Source organism: Polyodon spathula, chromosome 8 (assembly GCF_017654505.1).
Source record: "Polyodon spathula isolate WHYD16114869_AA chromosome 8, ASM1765450v1, whole genome shotgun sequence".
In the NCBI taxonomy this organism is placed as follows: Eukaryota; Metazoa; Chordata; class Actinopteri; order Acipenseriformes; family Polyodontidae; genus Polyodon; species Polyodon spathula.
Genome location: NC_054541.1, coordinates 15,410,906 through 15,417,422, shown reverse-complemented (window position 1 = coordinate 15,417,422; position 6,517 = coordinate 15,410,906).

Sequence of the window (6,517 nt, the reverse complement as noted above, 5' to 3'; positions counted from 1 at the left end):
AAACAGCCTGTGTAATGGTGCTTGATACACCACCCAGTGCTATGTGCTACTGTGATGGAGACTCAGAGAAAACTTACAGTTTAAGTGCTCATGTACATTTATTTACAATTCACAATTCAAAACAACAAGCATACTGTCCCGTCCCGGCCTGTACCTTCACCATCACCCTCCTCACTAACACTCATGATCGCCCTTTAAATACAGCCCCTCCCTGCAAAGCTACTAATACCCTATTCACGCTCAACTAACTTTGAAAATGTGATTGTGAATGGCAGTCATGTGGTTTAAATGCACATTAGGTAGTGTGGATCACTCAACATATATATGAACTCCAATGGCAATATGACTATTGGATGTTTATTAACATGTAACTACATTTCAGCAAATTGTTAATTACATATGAATTAAATACTTATTTTGGCCACTCTAAATAAAGCTGTACCAACTTAAGAACAACAACTCCCCCCTCTGTCCCGATGAGCTGTTTCAGTCAAGAGCAAGTCACTTTAGAATGCTTGTCTGTTTTAATGTTCCCTTAGCTTTGTAATCATTTAGAGTGGTTTAAAAATTCTGTTTGTTCAGTTGCTGTCCTTCAGTTCTGCTTCCCTGAAAGACATAGCCTATATGATAATACTTTACATTAAGTGTCTCCAATTGCTGTGTTTTCACCCAGTAGTACTTAGTAAATACATGTGTCCAGTACTTAAATATAATCACAATCTTATTGTGCATAGTTACAATGTACTTAAATGTGTATATCCTTTTGCACACTATAACCTTATCCTCTAAACCTAACTTAAACCCCCTTAACCCTAATCCTCATCCTGACTCTTTTCTGATACAATTGTGTACTTGCATATGTCCTGCAAAAAGATTGATTGCGGCTCTCTCCCGGCACACCAAGCAGACCTGTGTGTGCACCGTTTTAATACTTTAGTTTGAGTAATGTTGCAAGAATCTTCAGAGTTGATGAGTAGCTATGAGTTGCTAAGCAAAGTCTTTTAAATAGCTTTTATATGCTGCTAAAGTATAAGCACTGATCAGAACAATCTGGTTAGATGTCATGTTTACAAGAATTCCTCATCACATTTGTGTCTCCTCCCTAATTCTGGGAAGAATTTACAAAGGAGATTAGAGAGCAGGAAAAGAAGAGACTTCTGCCAACTTCTAGAGAAGTGATTCAGCAATCTTGACCACTCTGTTTCATGTTTTGCTTACCATTTATCATTTTGTACTCCGTTTATTTCTTGCACATTGATTTCATTTTCACGCTTTTAGCCACAATAAAACGATTTGTATTTCACAACTTGACCTGTGTGCTTACGTACAATCTACACTGCCAATTAATATCCTGCAAATCAGGCTGGATTTGATTTTTTTAATAATTGTATACTATTTCTTTGAACTGAGTCTGTCTACCAATGTCCCCTAGTCTGGTACTCTGTTTCCCAGTATTAAACCCTGTTTAGTTTTACACTAAAACATGATTCTGTGGTGTGTGTTTGCTACATTACTCCATAGTTATGTCTTCTCTGCACTCTACTTTATGAAGTGTGCTTGACAACCCTTTGTTTACAACCTCCGAAGATAGTTATTGATGGACGCAGGCTTCTTCCCTTCCTTGAAACTAGCATGCAGCAGACAGGGTGTGAGAGGTTAGTGGGCTGAGTCAAAACGATGATGATGATGGGACTGGCAAAAACACACAGGAGGCTGCAGGGTTTTTATTTGTATGGCCGTAGATGGCTACCAACCAGTATTCCAATCAAAAGAAAAATAAAAACAAAAGTAATGAAATAAAAATAATCAAAATAAATTCTCTCACCAATATCAACAATGATAAAGGAGGACGTGAAAATAAAAAGGTACAACTAACAAAGTCCTGCACACAGTAAAAGTAAAAAAAATTTAAAAAAATAGATAGAGGTTTCCCTGGCGCTCTCGTGCTGGCCTCTAGGGGGCTCCCGGTCCTGGGTAGGATTTTAGCGGCGAGGACCCGGTCGTTCTTCTGGGTAACAAGCTGAACCACTGTCTCCAGTCTCTGAAACACAATACACCTTTCACACATTAACCAAATAAACAGCACGTCTCCTTTCGCTGTTCCCAGGACTGAGCAACCGAGTTTAGATCGTACCGTCCTTTAAATACTGTTCGACCCCACCCTTAGCCTCGGCCCCGGTCGCCGCTGTACCCAATCGGCGTACATAGTAACTCCGACTGAGGTAAGTGGCGCGGCGGTCGCGGACTTCAGACGGTTCGACCTTTGTCTTTTCGCCGGTCTCGTCCCGTTTTATGCAACGCCACCAGCGATCGGGAGGATCGACCACAGCTCCGACCCATTGCACCCCCGTCACACAGGGGTTAAGACAATGCATTTCCTCTTACATCTCTGTTATTATATTTTTTTAATTTAGAGTGCTCAATTACTTTACCCCCGATTTTCTCCCCACTTTGAAATGTCCAGTAGTTTTTTCCCTCACCACAGTAATTCTCCACACAGGAGAACTGAAGGTTCAGTGGGTGTCCTCCGATCCCATGACCGAGCCAGCTTCCTCTTCTACACCCAGAAACTCGAGAGCGGATGTCAGCGAGCTACCGTCCTCTGGAGGACAAAGGCCAGTCTTGCAGGTGTCTGCTTTTGAGCTCAATCAGTGAATGCCTGGTAGCATCCATTGTAGCATGATGAGGAGAAACACTTTGCCTTCCTAACCAGCAAGAGCACCAGAGCCAATGTGATGTTCCGTCTGGAATTATCAGAGAAGACCGGAGACTTCACACAGTCAGGATGCAAACCTGCGCTCCCCTTACTCTATGACTCCCCCTGCAGATCAAGCGGCCGTGCCTTTACCAGGTGAGCCACTTGGGAATCCCCTAGCCACTCCCATTAAATTACACCCCACTACCTACATCAATCACATACATCTGTTTATTTCATTGATCTAAACAGTGCCAAGTCAATATAAAGCCACCCACATTGTGTCAGAGAAAAAAGTACCTTCAGATTTCAATTACTGTCCCCTTTCCTGTGCAATTATTCAGAGGGCATCTTATTGCAACTACTCAAGTACAAATAGCCAAAGAGCTGCTTTTCTGTTGTAGTTGTCTGTTATAGATGCATGTATTATACACTTGATCAGTGATCTGCCACATTGGATCAAGTTTCATTTTGTGACACTATAAATGGTGCTTACTAATATAAAGGCACTGGCTGATCTAGCCTGCATTACACATGTATTAGAATACTTCATGGCTTCTATAGTTTTGATTTGTTGCGCATATAAAATCAAACCACTGGAACTGAAAGTCTTGGAAAACTGTGGAAATAGGCAAATTAATTTAGTTGATGACTTTAATAGGTCACACATGCAATTCATTTAAAATAGTAAGACAAAATGAACACAGAGCCACACATGGTCAAATGATGAGGTTTTTTAGTTGTTTAAGGTGCCTGACTAAAGCACAAAGTGATCAAACATTTTCACACATGAGTGCCTATTGATTCTATATCCCTGATTACTGAGTGGAAATTGAAATTCTCACACCCAGAGGTTTTTCATGCTGTAAATTTGTTTTCCCTTCTATCTGTCCAGTACTTGTGTGCACTAATACATGATCAATGGCGAATGACATAAATAAATATTTTCCAGTGTGGCTGAATCAACACATGAGTAATACTTTGAAGGCAGTAACGAGCAGTAATTTGGGTCTGATAAACATGTATCTGGAAGGATGACTCCAATTAAAATGAAAAGGTGCTGCTTAATGGAATAAAATGAAATAAGAAAGAATTGGCTCAGCCTTGCTCGAATTCTGCATGGCTGTGCAGCTAACCCATGCAGACCTTACCGATCTGTGTCTGTGTTTAACTCTGTTTTAGTTTAGCTCAAATGTGGTCAAAACCGTGGGAGAGTTCCTGCAGACGCTATTCATCCTGATAATGAAGATGAATTGCTGTGAGCGATGACTGTGCCGTTTCCAATACAAGCGATGGAAACAAGTGTTTTCAATTGCAATCGGAAAAAGAAAACGCTTATGGATATTATACCAAGTCTGGGCTACCAGGACTGTATTGATTCAACTTGAAGTCCAAGAGGTATTCCCAATGATGTTGATCACAGGCATAGGACATGCATTCATACCCTCTTACTCACCCACCAGGGAATTGAGAGAAGTGTTTATGCTTACATGAATGCATGCCTTATACATTATTTGTTACAAAGAGACATGGAATGAATTTGGGTAATTCAATCCACATGGATTAACAGGGAGCTGAATTCAAAATGAATGACTTCAGAACTTAGAGGAAGTGCAGGATATATTCAAGTGTTATTCCTGTGGAATTCAAATGGGAATCCATTATGAATTTGCGGTCATTATTTTAAAGTGTAACTGTTGGATCTATTCCTGGTTTTTCTCTGGCAAAGCTTGATCTGCAGTTCTACCCCCCTTCCAGTCCCTACACTGTTTATCCATGTGGTAATGGTTAAACATATTGACACTGAATAACACCTTTTGGTGGATGCAGTTCATTCATCTTTTCTGCCAGCATTGTTTGATTATCATTAAGTTAAAGGCTGAAGCACTGAGACATAACAGACTATAATGTAAACTCATGTAAACTATACTTTGTGTTGCTATAATCAGTGACATTGTAAATCTTCTCCTATGCAAAGCTGTTCATGCAGCTCTTGGAGAGGAATTTATAGATATTGTTAACTGGAGAAGTCAGGCTTTTGATGATGGTTGATCCAAAGCTTGATTAAAGATCCCCGAGTCTATGTTGCTGTTTCTCCTTACATCATTATTTACCAGGCTTATACTTTTAATGTCAGGGATGCTGTGATGGGGTATACCCCTCCCCTGAGTTTATTTGTATTTTTGTATTATTATTATTGATAGGACAGTCACATCAATATAGAGAGCAACTGTGCGCTGGAAAGTGGTTGGCTTGTTTTGTGTGCTGAGATGTTTCATGTCATGTTGGAAGAAGGAGATTGCGGAGAGAAGGAGAATTGTCGAGATGTAAGTGGTTTGTTTGTTTGTGTTCTTGTTTTGTGTATCCAGACCGCTGTTGCCAGACCGCTGTGTATCCAGACAAGTCTTATTTCCATCCGTGACAGATAGTCCCTTTGGAATGAACAAGTTAACACCACAGTAATATAAGATCTGTCTAATATAGCCAAGTTTCTGTATTACCAATAGCTTTGGCTATATACTGCAAAGAGGAGAAATGCGAAATCATTTGGATCCCTTGTAATGAGTTCTGTGGAAAATGTCCGCAGGACTGCACTGTGTCACAAGTGCCTCAACTACATTTGTGAGAAATTCATCAGGTGGCTCAATTTTCTTTAGAACTTAAATAAATATTCTGGGTAGACACCAGATGGTGTGGTTTCAAATCAAGTGGCACGCATTAAACAGTAACTGAAGCTAACTCTCCGATCTGAAAAAAGAAGAAAACCTAGATATATTAATGGGAGAAGGAAATTGTGACAGTTACTAAGACCTGAATATAACATACAAGCAACATCAGATGTAGTCTTACCTTGGCAAGAAAACAGCATTTATATTATCATGACTAGAGGAATTCCTCAGACATTGCGGAATTCACAGTCTTGCACAGATTCATCATATCCTGCAGCTACATCTTCATCATAATTAACATAAACAGATGGCTTAAGTGACCTGAAATATAGAACTTCGTTGTTCGGTTTTAGTTTTGTTTAATTAACAGATGTTTTGTCTCCTTCAAAAAGTAGGCGTGAATTAAAGAGTGGAGTTCAGGCTTTAAAATGTGGCCCATTAAGAAGTCTCATGTGATGAGATGTTTTTGTTCGACAGTTTCTAGAGATTTTCTTGGCACAAATGCTTGCTATATTAAATTGGAAGCACTTAACGCATTCATTGTTTGGTATGATTATGTTTACTTGATTTCCTTTTTTATAATCCATTATTGATGCAAACACTAAACACATAAGATGCTCCTCAGAACGCTCCGTAGATATCTACTTAAAATGTTTGCATATTTTCAACACCACAGAAGGGGGCCAGGTTTATGGAAGAACCCTGTTTCTACTGTAATGCAGAGCTGATTGATTGCTAATAAAAAGGATGGGAAAGCCTTGTGGCAGATCAGGCACTGAAAATACAAAGATAGGCATCCAGTAATTGAGATTGATCCGAGACTTCTCCTTGGGGTGGATTGCCATGGATGGAAAGAGGAAGGCAATAAAGAGTCCCCCCCCCACCATCATTCACAGTCTGTCAGGACTCACAATAGAGCAGCACTTTACTGTCAGTCACTTTGTAATCAGTCATTAGTGTCCCTCGAGGGGGTCCCTGTGGAACCCCACCCGTCTTCCTGCCCCCCTCCATGATCTCCCCTGTAGCAAACTGTGGTGGCTTTGTGATTTGTAAAACTGTTTAGACTGGTGTATTTCAATGCTATAGTGTAGGTCTGTTTTTACTTAGCATGTATTGTAATTTTGCCTTTCCAGTAGTTTGGGTCTGTGTTCTA